The 23,653-nt window shown below is 43.3% G+C and overlaps 2 pseudogenes; both read left to right on the forward strand.

Annotated features, from left to right (window-relative positions):
• Positions 1 to 1,141: 1,141 nt before the first annotated feature.
• On the forward strand, positions 1,142 to 4,086 carry LOC116888932 (annotated as a pseudogene).
• A 10,145-nt stretch (positions 4,087 to 14,231) lies between these two features.
• LOC116888933 lies at positions 14,232 to 22,055 on the forward strand (annotated as a pseudogene).
• The last annotated feature ends 1,598 nt before the right edge of the window (positions 22,056 to 23,653 follow it).

The following is a 23,653-nucleotide window of genomic DNA, read 5'->3' on the forward strand; positions in this document are numbered from 1 at the left end:
ACCTTATGCCCCACCTCCATGCCCTAACCCCACCCACTTGGTCTATAACCACTTTACAAACCAACAAACATCACTGACCATAGTTCTCAGCGCTGGCCCCACCCATCACCCTCTCCAGCCCTGAGCACACAGCAAAGCCCCGCCCCATGCCCAAAATCCACGCCTAGGCCTCCATCTTCTCCCAACCCGGACTACAGGGCATTTCCTGACCACTCCGCCAGTCACGCCCACTCCCTTACCCCGCCTACCTTAAAATCCCCTCTTACAACTACAGCCCCTCCCACACCCACAAGCCCCGCCCACTGCCATCACAGTGCTAATGTTCACAACTTTGGCCCAACACCCAGAGCCCCTCCCGTACAGCCAACTCTGCCCTCCAGGGCCCTGCCCACCTTGATGACCACACCCATATCCTGAAGCCTAGCCCTCCTGCTCTGCCACCCTGCGAATGTGCGCTCCAGTCAGCCTTGGTCCCGCCCACATCACGCCTCTCACTATAACAAAGGCTCTGCCCACAGCATCGGTCATCGGCTCTCATACACTTCCTTCCAGCCTCAGTTGACCACACCCACCTTCAGGCCCCTAACTTAGCCACACCTCCAGGGTGGCCTGGAGCTCGCCCATTACTGAGGCCCCGCCCATCAGGCTCAGGTCCAGGGGGGCTTTCTGTCACTCATGCTAAGCCCCGCCTACCATTCAGACTCCACCCCTGTCCAGGTCATCCTAGCCCGGATCACCGCCCAATTCAATAACCTCAAGCCTTGCCTAAGGGTGGCGCGGGGCCGGGGTGAACGGGTCAAGACAGCGGTGGGGATGGGTACAAGAGCAGGTAGAATGGGTGGGGTTAGAGAATCTAAGATGGTATCAGGGGTGTGGCCTTGCAGAAACCAACATAACTAGGGGAAAAAATGGCGAGGTGAGCTGGGCTGAGGAGGCTGGTAAGATGGCGGCGGGGGCGGGCTCAGAACGTGAAAGGAGTCCACAAAGGTGGAAATCCAAGATGGCGACATGGTTAGGGCTTGGCAGGGCCCGGGTTAGATTGGTGTGGGTGGGGTTAGAAAGTCCAAGGGGCGGGACTGCAAGAGAGCAGGGGGGTAGAGCAAGAAATATGGTGATCAGAACAGACACACAGGACTACAAGATGTTGGCAGGGACGCGGCTTGGGGGTGGTAAGAGCAGGAAATACCGTGATGAGAATGGAGCAACAAGAATACAAGATGGTGACATCTGGGATCCAGAAGCAGGCAAGATGACAGGGGACAAAATGTTTTCTGGGTCGCCAGGGCCCTCAACAGTGCACCCCTCTGCTGTGTAACATTTGCATAGCCCCGCCTCTCAGCACATATTCTGGAAGACTGGAAGTTTTCACTCCAAACTATGCAAATTATCATCACTCCTGCTATGAATATGCAAATGAACGTTGACTCAGCAAGCTACTGGTATGTAAATGAGCCTGGTGGCATACTGCATATGTAAACCAGTTCTGGCTCCTGGGTCAACCCCATGCAAATGAGTGCTGGACCTCTCATGTTTATGTGAATGAGCTCTATTTCCAACCTTATGGATCTGCAAATGATCCTGGTCCACCTCATGAATATGCAAATTCTTTCTATGCATCATAGCTGTGCAAATGAGCGCTTCAACTGATATCACGCACATGCAAATAAACTTCCTCCCTAATTAATATGCAAATGAATAAGGATTTCAGTCGTCTGGCATGCAAATGAGCTTCTTACCCTTCATGAAATATGTTTTTTGGTCAGAAAGGGGGCATAGTTCAGTTATTTGAAGGTAGGTCAAGTTTGGCAGAATCTATGGTGTAGTGGTGGGTCCTAACCAAGTAGTGGGTGTTTCTGAATGAAGTAGGCGTGGATTTTGCAAATTGAACAATGTGGGCCGCTCTTGTGGCTGGTCAGGTGTGAATATGGATGGAGCTTAACCCGGAAGTGAGCATGTCAGGAAGTAGTCATGTCTTGACCTTTTAGAGGATGGGAGGGCCTTGCGGAACATGGGTGGAGCCTTAATGGGAAGTGATTATATTATATCAGGAAGTGAGGTCATGTGACAGGAAGTGGTTGTGTCCTCACCATTTGCACAGTGTGCATGGGTTGGGGCTTGGGCCTCAACCCTAGTCCTGGCCCCAGGAGTGACCCTGTGAACCAGAATCGACCTGGAAGTGGCTCTGTCTTTCCCTCACCCTCTGTTCTCACCCTGCCCTTCCTCAGTGAGGCCCTGTCTGCTCTGGAACTTAACCTTAAGCTGGGTCTGGAACACTGTTGCTGTCTCCTGCCCCGCCCACTGCTACCCTGGACTGGAATATAAGGAGCAGCACAGAGATGACTTCAACCCTGAGTGACAGGTGAACAGTGGGGACCAGGGCGTGAGGTCTGTGTTGAGGGCGGGGTCTGTGTCCAGGGCGTGGTCCTCCAATGACCTGCCATCTTGTTCTGCTTCCTGGTCACCCATGAAACTGACTGGGACCTTTTACCCGCCTGTATCCCCACAGACGGCCACTGCACGGTTCTGTAACCTGAAGGTGGGCAGGTTCGACCCCGGGCGCTGCTACGACTTCTGGGTGCAGGTGACGCCCCAGGATTTCTACTATGGCCCTGAAGCACCGAGTGGACAGATGTGGCCAGCCTGCCATGGGTGGGGCCCGTGGGTTCAGACTGGGTGATGTGGGGTCCCAGGGTTTGGTAGTTATGTCATGGTTTATACACTGATGGACAGCCTGGTGGGCAGGGCTCAGGCGTGAGTTCGTGGTGTTGATTGATGCTTCAGTCAACAGGGAGCAAGCAGGGCCTGGCAATGACATCATCGGTCTTGGGACTCCAGGGACAGACAGGAGTGACCAGGGCATGAAGGTGATGTCATTATCACAAAAGATTGACAGCCAGTGGGGAGGGCTTATGGATGATGTCACCAAGGTGCGGTTTCAGAGGTTATTGGTTGACAGGAGAACCAAGACCTACAAGCAAGGGGCGAAGCCTGGCGATTATATCACAGGCTCATAAATGAGGGACATACGGGTGGGGTTTAGCAATGACATCACTGTAGTCGCATAGAGATTACTGAAGGGCAGGTGTGGTGAGGGTCGGCATCTTCTCATGTGGCCCTGCCCCCTCCCCATCAGGCTCCTGCACTAGCCCCACCCTCCTGACCCTTCCCCCCAACCCTCCCCCACCCCAACCTACCCCCGACCCGGCCCCACCCTCACCCTGGCCTGTGGCCCTGCTTACACTGGTGCTGTTCCTGGCCATGCTGCGGATACACAAGTGAGAGGTCAGTGATCAGGGGTCGCAGGGATAGGACAGGGATCATGGGGTCACGGACCATGTCCAAGGGATCTGTGCAGCCTTCTGACTCACCTGTGACCCTTGACCCCGCCCTGACACCAGGGTGAAGGAGGCCCTGCTGCCTGGTGTCCCCGACCCCCACGGCTCCTTCCTTGAACTCTCTGAGAAGCATCATGGTAACTTCCAGGTACCAGGTTTGGGGATCAGGGGTCGCAAGGTCGATGGATGCCTCCAGGGATCAGGAGAGTCCTTACCCACCTCCACTCACAGCCAGTGGTTTTGGCCCCCCCACTTCCTGTTTAGGTCCTGCCCTATTTGCTACCCAGTGTTAGGCTTGGAGGCCCCAACCTTCCTCACCTAAGGCCCCTCCTAGACCTGACCACGCCCCTCCCTTCCCACTTCCTGTCTATGCTCCACGCATTTCCTGTATATGTACTGTTCACCTCAGGTTTAGGCCCCACCCCCTTCTATGGAGTCCAAGTTTCCTCCACCTATTTCCTGTAGAAACCCCGCCCATCGTGCACACTCCCTCTGCTAGCCCCACCCACTTTCTGTCCCAGACCAACAGGTCTGGATCTCGGATTCCCAGGCTGCTGTCCCAATGGCCCAAGAGCCGGACAAGGATGATGACACCAACCGGCCTCAGACCAAGGGTGTGGAACCTCAGGAGGACGATGATGTCACTGCCCCAAGGTCCCCAAGTCTAGGGGGCGGGGCCCTGATGTCAGTGGGAGAAGCCTCATTCCTGACGGGCAACAGCGCTGTACCACCTGTGACAATCCCGTGCTGACCCCAGGCCCCGCCCCTCGCTGCTGTAACTCATGCCCCTCTTCATTTGCATAAATGTGAATTTGTTAATCAGGCCTCGTTCTTCATTTGCATAATCTGTCTTGAGTGTTGTGGCCTGTGGAGGAGGGGTTGGGGGCGTGGCCCTATATGATTGGTTGGGTCCCGGGGATTCCACTAGGAATCAGGAAACCTGTCACAGCCACCATGTAGCAAACCCAGGATGCATGAGCCCCGGTATCAAAGTCCCCACAGTCAAATTGGTCATAGAAAAGGCAGATGTCCTAAGTTCACAGGCTTCTGCTTCTGAGATTCATGAAACTATAACCCCTGTGTTTTCAAAACAAAAGGTCACATCCTGTTCCCCAAACTCACAGGATGATCTGCCCCGCCCCAAGCGCCATTGTGAAGGAAAACTGCACCAAAACCAGACCCAACCCAGCAATCTCCAGACTCCGCACCTCCGCGTCCGCCCTCATCCCGTTTCCAGCCCCTCTCTGCTTTGGTCACCACAGTACAATTCTCTTTCTTTGGCGGGTTTTATTCCCAGAATTAGGTTTTCCCGAGAACGTGTGCCATGGCTCTGGCATCTCACAGTCTCAGGATCTTCAAGGCAACCTCAGTGTCATTCAACATTGCAGCTTCCTGTTAGTGTCTCAGCTCCGCACATGATCTTCTCCCGCTATTCAAAGGGCTGAGCCAGGTCGCTTCTCCCGGACTCCCTCTATAGCCCGCGGGTTTCCTGCTGAACCGGTTCTTTCTGCTCACCCCATGTGGTAAACTCGGATCTCCTGCTGCACCAAGGCTTCATTGCCTTCCTCTCATGCACTCACTTCATGGTACAAAGTCAGATGCCCTGCCTGACACCTTCAGGCCTTCAAAAACAACAGCACACCCGGATGATTCTCACACATAACCACATCCAGCTGCACAGCAAGGTCTAACCTTGGCTATCTCTGGGACACAGCTTTGTGACCTCTCAGAAATCACTTACCAGAAGATTTGATCTCAGTGATGCTGGTTTCTTCTTCATCACTAATTTTTAACTATAGCTAAACAGCATCAGTTGCCTCAGTCATCCCTTCTATGTTTGCTCCTGAAGCCAGATCCATGTGGACAAAGCTGGTGAGTTCTGCTGCTTGATAAGGGCTGGAACATGGCCCCTTCTTGACATTCTCACCAGATTTCTATTGTCTAAGCTTGGCTGTTGTGGAACTTGCTCTGTAGATTACATTGAACTCGAGATCTGCATGGCTCTGTCTCTTGAATGCTGGGATAAAAGTTGTGTAACACTTTGACAAAACCTAAGATTCACTTTACATAAAACTTGTTCTGTACTAGGATGAGGTGAATCAGAAATCTGCTTGGACTCATCTCCTTGGACTGAAGGAGATGTACCACATGCCTGGACCTAAGTATTTCCTTTTAGATCTAAAGTTGAAAATCAGAATAGTAATCACAATCCATCACTTGCAATTTGACATATAATTGTATCTCCTTATGTCTACATGAAAACAATAACCAGGTAATAATAGTGCCTAACACGATACACTTCTCCTGTATAACTGCAAATCCATTAGTTTAGCTGGACGGAATCATGCCCTAACATCACCATTCCTTTAATACCATTGAGTTCCATATTCCTACTAGGATGGCCCTTAATGCATGTGCAAATCTATATGTGTTCCCCTCCCCATCCATCCCCCATTACTGACTCCCCCCCAACAAACCCCTTCACTGTGGGTCCAGCCTTGGCAGAACCAAGGGCTGCCCCTTCCACTGGTGCCCCTACTATGCTACTCATTGCTACTTATGAATTTGGAGCCCAAGGTCAGTCCATGTATAGTCTTTAGGTAGTGGCTTAGTCCCTGGAAGCTCTGGTTGGTTGGCATTGTTGTTCATATGGGGTCTCAAGCACCTTCAACTCTTTCAGTCCTTTCTCTGATTCCTTCAAGAGGGGCCCCGTCCTCGGTTTGGTGGTTTGCTGCTGGCATTTGCCTATGTATTTGACATGTTCTGCCTGTGTCTCTCAGGAGAGGTCTACATCCAGTTCCTGTCAGCATGCACTTCTTGCTTCACCCATCTTACCTAGTTTGGTGGCTGTATATATATGGGCCACATATGGGGTAGGCTCTGAATGGCCACACCTTCAGTCTCTGCTTTAAAATTTGCCTCCCTATTCCCTCCTATGGATATTTTTGTTCTTTTTAAAGAAGGAGTGAAGCATCTCATTTTAGTCATCCTTCTTGAATTGCATGTGGTCGTTGCATCTTGGGTAATTTGAGAATTTGGGCTAATATCCACTTATCAATGAGTGCATACCATGTGTGTTTTTCTGTGATTGGGTTACCTCACTCAGAATGATATTTTCTAGTTCCATCCATTTGCCTATGAATTTCATGAAGTCATGGTTTTTGATAGCTGAGTAGTATTCCATTGTGTAAATGTACCATATTTTCTGTATCCATTCCTCTGTTGAAGGGCATCTGGGATAATTCCAGCTTCTGTCTGTTATAAATAAAACTGCTATGAACATAGTGGAGCATGTGTCTTTGTTGTATTTTGGAGCATCTTTTGGTTATATGCCCAAGAGAGGTATAGCTGGTCCTCAGGTAGTGGAATGTCCAATTTTTGAGGAACTGCAAGACTGATTTCCAGAGTGGTTGTCCAAGTTTGCAATCCCACCAACAATGGAGTAGTATTCCTCTTTCTCTACATCCTCACCAGCATCTGCTGTCACCTGAGTTTTTTATCTTAGCCATTCTGACTGGTGTGAGGTGAAATCTCAGGGTTAATTTGATTTGCATTTCCCTAATGACTAAGGATGTTGAACATTTCTTTAGGTGCTTTTTGGCCATTCGATAATCCTCAGATGAAAATGTTTTGTTTAGCTCTGTACCACATTTTCTAATAGGATGATTTGACTCTCTGGAGTCTAACTTCTTGAGGTTTTTTTATATTTTGGATATTACCCATGTGTCAGATGTAGGATTGGTAGAGATCTTTTCCCAATTTGTTGGTTGCTGTTTTGTCCTAATGAGAGTGTCTTTTGTTTACAAAAGCTTTGCAGTTTTATGAGGTCCCATTTGTCGATTCTTGATCTTAGAGCATAAGCCATTGGTGTTTTGTTCAGTAAATTTTCCCGAGTGCCCATGTGTTCAAGATGCTTCCCTACTTTTTTCTTCTATTAGCGTGCGTGTATCTGGTTTGATGTAGAGATCCTTGATCCACTTGGATTTAAGCTTTGTACATGGTGTTAAGAATGGATCAATTTGCATTCTTCTACATGGTGAACTCCAGTTGAACCAGCACCATTTGCTGAAAATGCTATCTTTCTTCCATTGGACGGTTTTAGACCCTTTGTCAAAGATCAATTGGCTATAGGTGTGTGGGTTCATTTCTGGGTCTTCAATTCTGTTCCACTGATCTACCTGCCTGTCTCTGTACCAATACCATACAGTTTTTATGATTATTGCTTTGTAATACTGCTTGAGGTCAGGAATGGTGATTTCCCCCAGAAGTTCTTTTATTGTTAAGTATAGTTTTCCCTATCCTGAACTTTTTGTTATTCCAGATGAATTTGCAAATTGCTCTTTCTATCTCTATAAAGAATTGAGTAGGAATTTTGATGGGGATTGAGTTCAATCTGTAGATTGCTTTTGACAAAATGGCCATCTTTAGTATATTAATCCTACAAATCCATGAAAATGGAAGAACTTTCCATCTTCTGAGATCTTCCTCAATTTATTTCTTCACAGATTTGAAGTTGTGTCATACATATCTTTCACTTGCTTGGTTAAAGTCACACCAAGATATATTATGTTATTTGGGACTATTGTGAAGGGTGGCATTTCTTAATTTCTTTCTCAGTCTGTTTATCCTTTGAGTAGAGGAAGGCTTCTGATTTGTTTGGGTTAATTTTATACCCTGACACATTGCTGAAGTTGTTTGTCAGGTTAAATAGTTCTCTGGTGGAACTGTTGGGGTCAGTTAAGTACACTATCATATCATCTGCAAATAGTGATATTTTGATTTCTTCCCTTCCAATTTATATCCCTTTCACCTCCTTTCTCTGTCTGATTGCTCTGCCTAGGACTTTGAGTTCTATGTTGAATAAGTAGGGAAAGAATGATCAGTGTTATCTAGTCTCTGCTTTTAGTGTGATTGCTTCAAGTTTCTCTCCATTTAGTATGATGTTAGCTACTGGTTGTCTATTGCTTTTACTAAGTTTAGATATGGACCTTGGATTCCTATTCTTTCCAGGACTTTTATCATGAAGGGGTGTTGAATTTTGTCAAGTGCTTTCTCAACATCTAATGAAATGACCATGTGGTTCTTATCTTTGACTTTGTTTATGTAGTGGATTACATTTATGGATTTCCATATATTGAACCATCCCTGAACCACTGGGATGAAGCCTACTTGATCATGATCAATGATCATTTTGATGCGTTCTTGAATTCAGTTTCAACTATTTTATTGAGTATTTTTGCGTCATTATTCATAAGGGAATATGGTCTGAAGTTCTCTTTCTTTGTTGGGTCTTTGTGTGGTTTAGGTATAAGAGTAATTGTGGCTTCATAGAAGGAATTCGGTAGTGCTCTGTCTGTTTCAATTTTGTGGAATAGTTTAGATAATATTAGTATGAGGTCTTCTATGAAGGTCTGATAGAATTCTGCACTGAACTCATCTGGACCTGGGTTCTTTTTTGGTTTTAATAACTGCTTCAATTTCTTTAGAAGTTATCGGGTTGTTTAGATGGTTTATTTGTTCCTGATTTAACTTTGGTACCTGGTTAGAAAATTGTCCGTTTCCTCCAGATTTTCCAGTTTTGTTGAATATAGGCTTTTGTAGTAGGATCTGATGATTTTTTAAATTTCTTCATATTCTGTTGTTATGTCTCCCTTTTCATTTCTGATTTTCTTAATTTGGATACATTCTCTGTGACCTCTGGTTAGTGTGGCTAAGGGTTTATATATCTTGTTGATTTTCTCAAAGAACCAGCTCCTGGTTTTGATGATTCTTTGTATAGTCCTTTTTGTTTCAACTTGGTTGATTTCAGCCCTGAGTTTGATTATTTCCTGCCTTCTACTCCTCTTGGGTTTATTTATTTCTTTTTGTTCTAGAGCTTTTAGGTGTGCTGTCAAGCTGCTGATGTATGCTCTCTCCTGTTTCTTTTTGCAGGCACTCAGAGTTATGAGTTTTCCTCTTAGTACCACTTTCATTGTGTCCCATAAGTTTGGGAATGTTGTATGTTCATTTTCATTAAATTGTATGAAGTCTTTAACTTCTTTTGTTATTTCTTCCTTGACCAAGTTTTCATTGAGTAGAGAGCATTGTTAAACTTCCATGTATATGTGGGCTTTCTGTCATTATTGTTGTTATTGAAGACCAGTCTTACTGCATGGTGATCTGATTGGATGCATCGGATTACTTCTATCTTCTTGTATCTGTTGAGGCCTGTTTTGTAAGTGATTATAAGGTCAATTTTGGAGAAGGTTCCATGAGGTGCTGAGAAGAAGGTATATCCTTTTGTTTTAGAATGGAATGTTCTATAAAGATCTGTTAAATCCGTTTGGTTCAAAACTTCTTTTAGTTTCTCTATGTGTATGTTTAATTTCTGTTTCCATGATCTGTCCAGTGATGAGAGTGGGGTGTTGAAATCTTCTACTATTATTGTGTGAGGTGCAATGTGTGCTTTGAGCTTTGGTATGGTTTCTTTTATGAATGTTGGTGCCCTTGCATTTGGAGCATAGATATTTAGGATTGAGATTTCATCTTGGTGGATTTTTCCTTTGATGAATATGAAGTGTCCTTCCTTATCTTTTTTGATGACTTTTGGTTGAAAGTCAATTTTATTTGATATTAGAATGGCAACTCCAGCTTGTTTCTTCGGGCCATTTCCTTGGAAAGTTGTTTTCTAGCCATTTACTCTAAGGTAGTGTCTGTCTTTGTCTCTGAGGTTTGTTTCCTGGATGCAGCAAAATGCTGGGTCCTCTTTAAGTATCCATTCTATTAGACTATGTCTTATTGAGGAATTGAGTCTGGTGATGTTGAGAGATTTAATAGTGATTGTGGCTTCCTGTTATTATCGTTGTTAGAGGTGGAATTATGTTTTTTGTCTCTCTTTTGATTTCATTACAAGAAAAATATATTCTTGCTTTCTGTACAGTGTAGTTTCTCTCCTCGTGTTGGAGTTTTCCATCTATCATCCTTTATAGACCTGGATTTGTAAAAAGATATTGTGTTAATTTGGTTTTGTCATGGAATATCTTGGTTTCTCCATCTATGTTAATTGAAAGTTTTGCTGGATACAGTTACTTGGGCTGGCATTTGTGTTCTCTTAGGGTCTGTATGACATCTGTCCAGGATCTTCTGACTTTCATAGTCTGATGAGAAGTCTGCCTTTGTATGTCACATGATCTTTTCCCCTTACTTCTTTCTTTATTCTTTCTTTGTTTTGTGCATTTGGTGTTTTGACTATTAAGTGAAGGAGGAATTTCTCTTCTGGTCCAATGTCAAATCTACTTGGCATTCTGTAGGCTTCTTGTATGTTTATGGGCATCTCTTTCTTTAGATTGGGGAAATTTTCTTCTATAATTTTGTCAAATATATTTACTGGCCCTTTAAACTGGGAGTCTTCACTATCTTCTATACCTATTATCCTTAGGTTTGATCTTCTCATGTCCTGGATTCCCTGTATGTTTTGTACTAGGAGCTTTTTGCATTTTACATTATCTTTGACAGTTGTGTAGATGTTTTATATGCTTTCTTCTGCCCCTGAGATTCTCTCTTCTATCTCTTATATTCTGTTGGTGATGCTAGTATCTATGGCTCCTTGTCTCTTCTTTTGGTTTTCTATATCCAGTGTTGCTTCCCTTTGTGCTTTCTTTATTTTTTTCTATTTCCACTTTCAATTCCTTCACCTTTTTCATTGTATTTTCCTATAATTCTTTCAGTGATTTTTCTGTTTCCTCTCTAAGGGCTTCTACTTGTTTACTGGTGTTATTCTGCATTTCTCTAAGGGAGTTCTTTATGTCTTTCTTAACGTCCTCCATCATTATCAAAAAAAAAGTGATTTTACGTCTAAATTTTGCTTTTCTGGTGTGTTTGGATATCCAGTATTTTCTTTGGTGGGAGTACTGGACTTTGATGATGCCAAGTAGTCTTTGTTTCTGTTACTTAGGTTCCTGCCCTTGTATTGGGTTGTCTCTGGTGTTTTTTTGTCCTGCTGTTTCTGAGAGTGACTTGACCCTGATGTAGGCCTCTGTGTCAGCACTCCTGTAGAACTGTTTTCCTCTTTTCTTTCAGCCTTTGCTGAGAACAGGTGCTCTGATTTCAGTTGTGTTGGCGCTCTTGGAGACTGTCTTCCAGCTCTAGGTAGGGACAGGAAAAAAATGTTCCTGCCCCTGAATGATCGTGTAGGTCCTTGCACCCAGCAGGTACAGTTGTCATTATGTGATTCTCTCTTGGGTCTGGACTGTGGGCAGAGTGTAGTCTTCTCTGACTTCTCAGGGGTATCAACACTTCTGTGGGTCCAGCTCTCTCACCCACGGGATTTGGGTGCAGGGAGCTGTCTGACCAGTTCAGTTCGGTCCTGGTAGCAGACCAGAACTGTGGGTACTGACAGCTGTCTCCCCCTATATCCCTGTGTCCAGAGGCACTCTGCAGTTTCCCCTTGTACCAGCGATGTGGGCCGACGTGTGCAGAGGTGGCAGTCTGCCCTGCAGCCTCAGGATGTCTGCGCTCATGGGTGGTCCGCGCTCTGATAGCTCTCTTTTTATAAAACACGATAAGATTTTTGTTCTGATCCCCAATAATGTTCTTCCATGATTTCTAGGCTCCTTCAGTGAGGGTTTTTCTTGTTTTATTTTCTCCTTTAAACTGTGGAAGATTTTCTTGTTTCATGTGTCTCTTTGGTTTTCATAATGAGGCTTTAACAAACAGGTGAGGATTAAACTCCTGAATGCATAGTCAGGAACTGTGTAATTGGTGGAGATTCCTTCAGTATGACTTGGTTGAACACCATGTGTTAGGGTTTACAAGTCTCTCTTGAATCTATACAATATGGATTTTCATGACAAATTTTAGAAATAGTTTAAAAGTTTCATTTTTAATTCACACAAGTATAATGAGAAATATGTAGGAAGTTTAGAAGGAAAATACTGGAAACATTAGTGATAATACATGTGATGACAATAGTCTTGATTATAAGAAAACAGGAGAGAAAAACTCAATTTCCCATGATGAAAAAAATGTTTAAAACTTAAGCAAACAACTTTTTCTAGCTAATAGAAACCCCTATGATAAAGGGTCAAGATTATGACTTATGACAACTATGGTATTTCAGAGCTTACACTACCTGGAAACTGTCTGCCATTAGAAGGCAAATATTTAAGAGGAGGTATAATTCTGCTTTAAGCAGTCAGAGCATGGTTAAACTCAGAAGTGCACCAGGAGACAGAAAGAGGACTTTGTCCTTTTGTTTCAGAATCATATTCACTGGAGTCTTGATACCTTGAGATATCAGAGTCCTCTACTTAGCCATCACTCACTTATGTGAGAAAAATATCACTACCCTAAATCTAAAATATTTATTCTAATTAAGCTTTAATTTCCAGTCAAATACACCTTTGTCTTGTAAAATATCAAACCTTTGATATTTTAACCACATATAAATTACATTATTTTTCTGTCTAAAATATTTTCACATACAAGTTATCTTTTGAAAAATTCACAGTCTTCCTCTTTATGTGGTAAGTAAAGAAAGGGATGGGGTGCTAGACATGACAACTTTCGATGCCAACTTTCTTGAGTGAAAAATAGGCAGGAGACTAGGGAGGAGCCACTGTTCAGAGTGCAGTCTTCACTTTACACTCTGCTTTCCAGAAAGTAACTCAATCCCATTTGTTTTGTTTTGTTTTGTTTTATATGTTGTGTTTGTTTTTCGTTGTTTTTTTTTACATTTTTTCTTTTATCAGATTATTTTTATGTTTTAAATGTTATTCCCTTTCTTGGTTTCCCCTCCAGAAGTGTGCAATCCCACCTCTCACCCCCTCTTCTTGCTTCTATGAAAGGGCTCCCTCACCTACCCACACACTCCCATCTACCTCCCTGCCCTGGCATTCTTCTACACTCGTGCATTGAGCCTCTAAAGGAACCCTGGGCCTCTTCTCCCATTGATGCCCAACAAGGCCATTCTCTCCTACTTATGTGGCTGTAGCCATAGATACATCCCTGTTTACTCTTGCAATGGTGGTTTTGTGCCTGTGAGCTTTAGGGTGTGGGGGTCTTTTTGGTTGATATTGTTGTTCTTATGAGGTTGAAAACCCCTTCAGTTCCTTCAGTATTTCCTCTAACTTCTCCATTGTGGACTCCATTCTCTGTTCACTGGTTGGCTGCAAGCATCCACATTTGTATTTACTGAGCTCTGGCAGAGCCTCTCATGAGACAGTTCTATCAGGCTCCTGTCAGCATGCTCTTCTTGGCATCTGCAATATTGTCTTGGTTTGGTGTCAGTATATGGGATGGATCCATGAAGTCAGGAAGTCTCAGGATGACCTTTTCATCAGTCTCTGCTCCGCATTTTATCTCTGTATTTCCTCCTGTGAGTATTTTTACTTCCCTTCTAAGGAGTTCTGTAGCATCCACACTTTGGTCTTTCTTCTTCTTGAGCTGAATTTAGTTTGGGAATTGCATCTTGGGTATTCCAAGCTTTTGGGACCTGTATACAAGAACTCCAAGTATCTGAAGCAAGAAATTGAAGAAGATCTCAGAAGATGAAAAGATCTCCCAGGCTCATGGATTGGCAGGATTAATATTGTAAAAATGACCATCTTGCTAATAGTAATCTACAGATTCAATGCAATCCCCATCAACATTCCAACTCAATTCTTCACAGAGTTAGAAAGAGCAATCTGCAAATTAATTTGGAATAACAAAAAACAAAACAAAACAAAACAAAAAAACCCAGGATAGTGTAAACTCTCATGAACAATAAAAGAACTTCTGGGGAAATCATCACAAGCTGCCTGACCACAGGCTCACAACACAAGAGTAAGCCATTTATCCACTGAAATTCCTAAAACTGTTGGTCAAACATCTGTCTTTCCTCCCTTTAAGTACGTTTCTTCAGATTCTTGTCCCAGTATGAAAATCTTGCACACCATTTACCTGAAAGACAAAAACTCCAAGTTCAACATGAGGATGGTTAAGAGGGTTAAGGTACTGTATTCAGGGTGGCAAATCCTGGTTTCTGTTGCAGCTACAAGAGGCCATTTGATTTCCATCAATGAAAATGCACAAACATGTTATATGCAACTTCTGGATGGTCTCCTTAGAATGAGAGCAGCTTGGTTTCTTTTTTCCCTCTGTCCTCCTTTTCTTACCATCAAGTGAAATTTTGGTTGACTAGCAGTCATCTTGGAGACAAAGGCCATAATTCCTGAGATTGCTATATCTGACAGCATTAAGGCTAAGTCACGGCACCTTCCTTAAAACATATATCATTGTGTTCCCTAACATATTTGGAGTCCCAGTTAAATAAAATTGTCCTATTTTCTCTCTTCTAAACTTCCAGGACAGGATTTGCATACCAGTGAACAAGGATGCCTCTTACTGAAATTGCCTTCTCAGTCCTAGGTTAGAGCTGGTTTCTTTTTACCCAGAATGGGTACAGATTCTGTCTCTTCTTAGGACCCGGTGCAACAGGCTGGGTTCTTAGCAGAGCTGCTTTCAGCTCTGCCTCACAGGACACTCACAGGGGCGGAGAGTCCTGCCCTTCTCAACGGTGTGACTAGGGAGCAGAGATGGGAGGGTTGACTGTGAACAACACCCAACCACCCGCGGAGTTTTCTCTGCTATACAACCTCTGTGCCCTAACTGCACCCTGAGCAACCTGGGGCTCCTTCAGAGCTGTCATGGCCACAGCCTTCCCTCCAGGCAGATGGGATAATTGGAGTGCTCTTTAGTCAGGGCCACCTGGGTGGGGGCAACCTCCTGGGTGGTGATGCAGGGTGCTGGGCAACCTCCTGGGCTGGTGCTGCTGGCGCGCCAGGGTCCTGCCGGCCAGGGCCACTGCCCCCACCTCCCTAGGTATTTTATGTACTAGTGTGTGGCTTGACGGCCACCAACTTGCTGGGCAAGTGTCTGATCAGCCCGATGGTCCTAGCTGCCCACACATAAAACCAGAACCTAAAGGAATTGCTGCATGCCCCAGGCAATCAGTTATGTGAAGACTTTGCCTTCCTGACATCCTTCTTTGGGTTAGCCTTGTCCTTACTTACGGCTACTGATGGAGTGCTGGCTGTCTCTGGGACACCCTTCTTCTACCAAAGGCACATCCTGCGCCGGGGAGTGCTGGTGGCGCCAGTCGCAGGCGCCTTCTGTTTGGCTTTCTGTGCGCCCCTTTGCTGGCTTTGGGAAGTTAGTGCAGTACTGTCCTGGTACTTGGTGCTTCATCAAAATGATCCACAAGAAGCGCTCATTTTCTCGGTAATAGGCTTCTCTGTGCTCTACTCCAGCCTCATGGCGCTGCTGGTCCTCGCAACTGTGGTGTGCAACCTGGGTGCCATGTCCAACCTCTATGCCATGCACAGGCACCAGAGGCACCCTCCCAGCTGTTCCTCCAGGGACCATGTTCATTCAGATTCAGACTACAGGCTCTGGTCCCTGCATCCTTTGGAGGAGCTGGACCACTTTGTTCTGCTGGCTCTCACAACATTGCTCTTCACCATGTGTTCCCTACTTTTAATTGTGAGTTGCTGGGCAATAAAGTTTGAGAAACTGGGGCACCTCAGGCAAGAGCCCTGTGAGAACATGTGGGAGAAAGGGGAGGGCTAGGAGTTGCATCCAGGGCCTGAAGGGTTTGAAGTTGAGCTTAACTTCCCAGGAGTGTGAATTCTATTCACAGTCATAAGGTATGACTCCATGTATAGAAGGAGAAGATGGAATGTCAGAAAAAGATTAGACATAGGTGGTGTCTCCTGACCTCAGCAAAACATTTCCAGTTAGCAGACACCCCTCCCCCTTTCTGCTCTGATTCTAGGAGGTCTCAAGTCGTCTGTGTGCCCAAGACTTTAGTCCTCTGTTTCCACCCCCATACTCCACTGTATATTCTATGTACTATTTTATCTCATTGGATCTGCCCTTTAATTTAGTGGCTTTGGAAAAAGACTAATCAGGGATTTCCTTTCAATGGTTTAGCTTAGAGAGAAAAGAAGGAAAGGAAAAGGTTTAGTTTATCCCAAGAGGATTATAGAGGTGAGTGATAAACACAGATTTAGTTCTGAAAACCTCTTATTTTTTGGAAGCTACCAACTGAATGGGGGTAGGTCGTTGGCAGCAGCAAAACAAAAGCAGCAGAGGAGGAGAGGTTTAAGGTGGCCAGTTGTTTCCTTATGTATCCTGACAGTTTCTTTCTTTCTTTTTTTTTTTTATGTCCTGGCCAATGAGATGGCAATGAATCCTACTCATATGGGTTCCAACTTACAAGGAGATGACGGTAGAGAGGGTTGGTGCAGAAACTGCTGCTTTAGGGATTACATTTGAACAACCCCACTAAATCAACAGCTCCCAAATCATATCCCACAGGCCAACTCTGCCCTCCTTGCTGTTCTTGATACAGTCTGAAATTCAGAATAGTTTTTTTTTACAAATGAATATCTATAATTATTTTGATGAAAGACACCAAAGACTTTGAGCCCAATTAAGCTAAGCTCTATTCAAATTATTCAAATTATTTAATTGTTTTAGCTATATTCTTTAAGAGGTATACCCGTTATTGTTATTGCATCTTTTCTGTCAAAATTAGAAACTGTAGGAGGAGCTGGAGACATGGCTCAGAAGCTGTCATTAGCTGCTTTTCCAGAGGGCAAGGTCCAATCCCCAGCACACACATGACAGCTCACCACTATCTGTAAACTCCAGTTCTGGGAGTTTACACCTGCTGCTGGATCCACAGGACTAGGCCCACATGTGGTATACAGCCATACATACAAACAAAACACCTATAGATATAAACAAAGAAATAAAAGTTGTGGGGACATATGTTATCTCTGGTTCTATTCATTTCAACAGAACACCCACTATTTAGCACCTTGGCCTATAAACCTGAAGCCTTTGTTCTCTGGATATTTACAAAATACCTTCAGAGTAGCTGGAGTACACCTATACTATGAGAAATGTGAATGGTACTGTCCAGTAGCGTTTGGCTGCTTCAGTGAGAATAACTCAATCAGTGTAAACAATGAAAAGAACACAGCCCTTGGACATATCTCTAAAGGGATCTGTATTGCCTTATGGTACTGTGAGAATTAACGGAACTAATAATATTTGAAAGCCATTTTGTGAAACAGTTTGTAAAGCTCTGAATAACTGTCACCCATGTAGCATTCATCTCAGGAGCCATCATTCCCTAGATAGAGGAACAGTACTGGCTGTTGGTCTGGATCAAGGTTCAGCCTCACCAGCTTTAGTAGTGGATTAGTTACTGGGTGACATGACCTGTTGAGGGATAGCCAACACACTTGTTCTGTAGGATTCACACACACACACACACACACACACACACACACACACACACACACACACTGAGATTTCTTTGCTCTGTGTATGAAGCATGTCCATGTATATGTGTGTGTGCACACCCATATAAGTACAGACATGTGCATTCCATGATGCACATGAGGAGGCCAGAAAGTCACCTCAGTTATTGATACTCATCAGCCATCTTGATTGACACACGATCTTTTGTTTGCTGGTGTGTAGACCAGCTGGACAGGAGCCTCCTCTCTTGCCGTATTTCTGTTGCTGGGATAAACACTGTGACCAAAAACAACTCAGGAAGGAAAGGATTCAGCTCACTGCTTCATATCACAATCTATTGAAGGAAGTCGGGGCAGGAAGTCAAGGCAGGAGCCTGCAGACACGCACTGAAGCAGAGATCATGGAGGATCACTGCTCACTGACTTGTACCCTGTAGCTTGTTTAACCTACTTTTTATATAGCTCTGGGCCACTTGCCCAGGGTGGTGCCACCCACAATGGACTGGGTCCTTCCCTATCCATCACTAACTAAGTAATGTTCCACAGATTCACCTACGGCATTTTGAAAAATTGAAGTTCTGTCTTCTCAGGTAACTCTACCTCAGTGATTCTCAAACTGTGGGTCCTGACCTCTTTAGAGGTCACACATTAGATAACCTGTATATCAGATAGTTAGATTACAATTCTTAACAGTAGCAAAGTAACAGTTATGAAGTTATAATGAAATAATTTTAAGATCGGGGGTCACTACAACATGAGGTACTTTATTAAAGGGTTGTAGCATTAGGAAGATTGAAAAACACATTCTAACTTTTTGAGTCTACCACAAATCCAAACGGACACTATAGGAAAGTGTGGATTATAGAAGTGCCTCACCATTAGGTATCTGTGAGCTCTGGAGAGTCAAACTCAGATCCCCAAGCTTTCATAGGAGTTTTGCACATGGAGCCATTTCCCCTGCCCACATTGAGTGATTTTTTTGAACAAAAAATCCAAAATACTGCACAATCTAAAATATTTTGAGCATTATATTCATGCTTAAAATTGCAAATTCCCACAACTGGAAACCAAAATAGTGTGTTTGTTTCAAAATGTATAAAATAAAACCTTCAGACCACGGATGTATGAAACATACATCTCATGAAAATTGTGGCTGTTATATTTGAGGTTTTTTTTGTTTTATATCTCATGGGTGTGCACATATTCCACATTCTGGGGAAAAACAAAAGGTTTTCTTTCCAAACAATTTGGAGTAAGTGTGTATTCATGCACCTGTGAGGTGTGTGTGTGCATGTGTGCATGTGTGTGGACGTGTGTATGTGTATACCACAGAACCCAGTGCTTAGCCTCACAAATGAACATCAGTACTTTTACTAACAGTGGCTCTCGTTTATTGTTAGTGCCTAGTGACCATAGCAAATTACCAGGAAGTCTGATCTCCTCAGGAGACTTTCTGCTAGTCTAAGGCAGCAGTCTTCAAACCTGTGTTCTAAGGACATCTTTTTTTTTTTTTCTTTTTTTCCTGTTTTTTCTTTTTTCTTTCTTTTTTCTTTTTCTTTCTTTCTTTCTTTTTCTTTCTTTCTTTTTTTTTTTTCTTTCTTCCTTCCTTCTTTCCTTTTTGTTTTTTTTGATTTTTGTTTTTTTGAAGACAAGGTCATAGACCAGGCTGGCCTTAAACTCAGACACCTGCCTTTGCCTACCAAGTGCTGGGATTAAAGAAATGAGCCAACAGTGCCAGGCATCTAAGGACCTATTAATATTCTCAAAAATTACTAAGGACCCAAACAACTTGTATTGAAATGGATAGTATCTGAATCTATATCTATCATATCATATAGTAAACCTAAAAAGTTTATAAAATGTAGTTTGTAGGGTGTTGGGAGATGGATTAGTTAGCAAAAGTGCTTGCCATGCAAATATGAGGCCAGAGTTTGAATCCCCAACATCCTTGTAAAAATCAACAAGGTGACAACAAAACATTTTCTCAGTGACTGCTGAACCAACTTGGGACACTCTCTCAAATGAATGCTCTTTTTATATTCAGAATATTTTTTAATTAAATGCATATGTATGAATGTGCACACACATACACACACATATACACAGAGAGACAGAGTACACACATGATTCGAAATGCACATGAAGGAGGTAGAAAATAAGCTCCTATGAGTTAACTGCTGACTTCTACATGTGTGCTGATGATGCCTCTAACCTAAACATATAAATAAATAAATATAATTTTTTAATTTAAAAGTATAATGTTTTTTTTAATTATAAAGGAACCATTCCTTTATAAAGCATTCTTGCATGGTTGGAATTTTGGTTGAAATTGCATTTTACCACACTTCTCTCTGAGGACAAAACCAAGAAATATGTACCACATCTGTGAAATGTTTGGTTCTAAATTAATTTAAGGTTGTGATCTGAATCATATCCATTCAGTAGATACTGGACTTCATCCTACCTACCTCATCCAGCACACTCTGTAGCTGAGTGAAATACACAATGAGAAAACATCCTATGCATCTGCACTGACTATAAGGGAGAAGGATGATTAAGGCTAAAGGAGAGCTTGGCAGTTTAAATGGGCATCTCCTGGTTGAGCAAATGATACACAAGTTAATTATCAAGTGTTTATAATATCCCAGAACCTGTTCTTGAAGCTCCATCTCATTCCAACTTGAGAATCCTGGAAAGCAGGCACAGTGATGTTCCCATAAAACTAGAAAAATTACATTTTCCCTAAAAGCCACGTATCTGAAGAGAAGATTCTAACCTGGATGCTGAGACCTTTAGGCACCATCTCAAAGGGACTCCTAAAAGGGGTAATATTTAAGCTGATTTGAAAGACAGTGCTGTTTGGCTGTTTAATCCATTTCTAGGTTTGTAAAATGAAGACAATGACTGTTCACCCACAAGTCTTTTGTAAGAAGAACATGAAAACGTTAAAAGCCATAGGACTGTGCCAGGGAAGTGAAGGGTCTAAGTGGTCACGGTCACCACTGTTACTGTTGGCATTATGGAAGCAGGAATGAGAGAGAGTTGGTGTCCATACAGCAGTGACAGGTGAGATGAGTCTAATGGAAGTTCTTAATTCCTCATGCTCTGGATTGAAATAACCAAGACATTGGACTGCTGTAGAGATTGGAGGCAAAGGCTAAGGAAATTCCTTCTAGGAATGTCGTCTTTTCTGAGAGATGTTCCTGGGTGGCCTTCAGTGCTCTTAACCACAGTTACTCCTACTGATAATGATTTCTGAAGTTTGTGTCCCATTAGGGTCAATTTGTTTCATTGTGGATTTAGAATCTAGTAGGTGTGGGAGGTTAATGCTGTAAGAAAAAAGTATTGAACCTCAGAATGGTAGTCTGGGACTGATCTAGGCAGCAATGTGACCTGAAGGGCAGCAGGGAGAGTTATTATTTGAGGCACTTTACAGAGCTCTGAGGAATCTATAAGGGCCCAGGTGACATTAAGGCATAGAGGGAGGCTGGACACAGGTAAGTAGGGGTCTGTCTTTAGGGTACCTCCTACTCCCCACCTTTTATAGTCTACCATTAAAAGACTAATTCACTTGAGATGGCCAGGACTTTTATCTGACCACCTCTTAAATTTTAATGATCATATTTCCTGTCTTTTTACTTCAACTAAAACCCCATTTTACTGGTGTGTCCATGTGTCTGCTAATTACTTTTAAGCAAACTAATAATGGTGGACAGAAGCTAGACAGGACTGAATAAAGTATGTATATAAGGACACTAGCTAAAATTTTTGTGTGGGTTTGAGGCGCCAAGGGAGGAAAATGCTAGAGGGTGAGACAGAAGTGGGTGGGTGGAGGAGCATCCTCATCAAAGAAGGGGGCATGGGGCAGGGGGGATAGGGTAGGGGAAGGGAGGGGAAACTAGGAAGGGAGAAACATTTTAAACATAAATAAAGTAATCAATACAAAAGTGAAAAAAAATAAAAAAGAATTTGTGTGGGGGAAACCTGGGGTCTTTGATCTGAGAATGTAGGCCTTGAGGGCGTCACTAAGCTAGGTCTCCCTGATGTCCCTCGGGCTATTCTTTTCAGATCCAGCCATATTTATCCGCCATAGAGTGAGAATTCCAGGCTAAGATAAACAAAAAGAATTCCTTCCTTCTGAAAGCCTTTATCTTTATCTGTGGGATGATTTTTCCTCCCCAAAAGTATTGCACTTACTATGGAGCCTTTAAACAAAGCTGAAGGAGACTCGGAAGATGTCCAAGCTTTGCATTTTCTGTCTGTGATTTCCATCGTGGACCCCTGGATCTTCATCATTTTCAGGACTTCAGTATTCTGGATGTTATTTCACAAGGTTTTCACAAGACCTCTGATCTACTGAACCTGGTGCAGCCATTCCTTGTGAACAAACATGGTATCCACTTTGTGGGGGCTTTGCATGTTCTGTTAAGCTGAGAATACAGCACACATTCAAAGAACCATGGCTGCAAAAGCCTTACAATTTAAATCCTTAAAACATACTTCCGATGGAGAGCTAGAGAGATGCATCAACCCTGAAGAGCATTTACTTTTCTTCCAGAGGACTGGAGTTTGATTCCCAACACCCACATCAGGTGCCTCACAACCACTGTTACTCCAGCTCCAGTGGATCTGACACCATTAGCTTCCATAAACACCTGCACTCATGTGCATATAACCATATGTGAGCACACACACACACACACACACACACACACACACACAGAAAGAGAGAGACAGAGACAGAGACAGAGACAGAGAGGGACAGGAGAGACAGAGAGACTTAAAAGTAATTAAAAGTAAATTTAAAGTATCACCCAGATTTAAGACATCTACTTTTAAAAAGTAACTAGTTTAACAATATTGTCACTCTGTTCCATAAACCCTTTGGTCCATTTACAAAAAAAATGTACTATCAACAGCCACTAACATTTGATGTTGTAACAATTTTATAAGTTTTTATAGCAATGATTTTAGCAATGATTTTGTCTCAACATTTGTACCTGATATGCTAAATGTTTAGAGCAGTCTTAAGACCTATGGGCTTTTATTGAAATACAGTAGAAACAATACTGTTTCACTGTGTGTTTGTGATTTTGTGGAGGATATTCTTGAACAAGCCTAGCAATGGCTCACATGTTTTTACAGTAAAGCCTAACTTATTTTGTATCATCATTGCTCCTTTTTGTTGTTGGTTTGGCTTGGATTTTTTGTTTGTTTTTGACAAATGACCTAAGAATAATCATAATTATAGACACGTTTCAGAGGAATGAGTTGGAAAACTAGACTGGGTCAGGCATTTGGAGATATCATTTCAGAGGCTCACTGCCACAGGTGAAGACCTGCAACTCCCATGTCATTAAATGAGGCACAAAGTGAGTAGGACCAACAACTCGAAGTGGAAAAAAGGAAACTGATCTTTTGAAGTCTGGTCTGGAGGCAGGGATGGCGGGTGGGGGTGAGAGATCAACAATTTGCATGATGAGTCTAAGATTTTCAATTCAGGAAATCTTCATTTTCACATTGATGGATTTTTTGAAGAACAGGATTTATGTTTCTTGGGAAAACACTGGTGTGTGACTTACCAAAGAGCTGTATTATTTACCACTTTCAGCTGTGTGAACTCATAGGGCACTTAGCACAGTAAGAGGCCCACTCAGGATGAAACTTCTGTCGGGGGTGATGGCAATGGTCTTCACAGCTGCATATTACAGCTTCAGTCTGCTGTTAATAGAGGGAATGAGGTGTTACTTGGGGTTCCTATGAACTCTGCTAGCTGAACCAGAGCAAAGTACGGCTCAGAAGGACACTGGGAGCACTTTAATTGCTCACTTATGAGATCGCAAGGGCCAGTAACACTGTGTATGGCCCAAAGAGAAAGTGGAGGATGGGGTGCCCCTGCATTGGGAGAAAAGGTTCTAGCTAGAGATCACAGCAAGAGTTTTCAGCATTTGTTAATCAAGAGATGGGGATATGATAGAGTTTTTGAGTTCCTGTGTATCCTGACACTCAGATGCTGAAATGGTCTCA

Source organism: Rattus rattus, chromosome X (genome assembly GCF_011064425.1).
Source record: "Rattus rattus isolate New Zealand chromosome X, Rrattus_CSIRO_v1, whole genome shotgun sequence".
Lineage (NCBI taxonomy): Eukaryota > Metazoa > Chordata > Mammalia > Rodentia > Muridae > Rattus > Rattus rattus.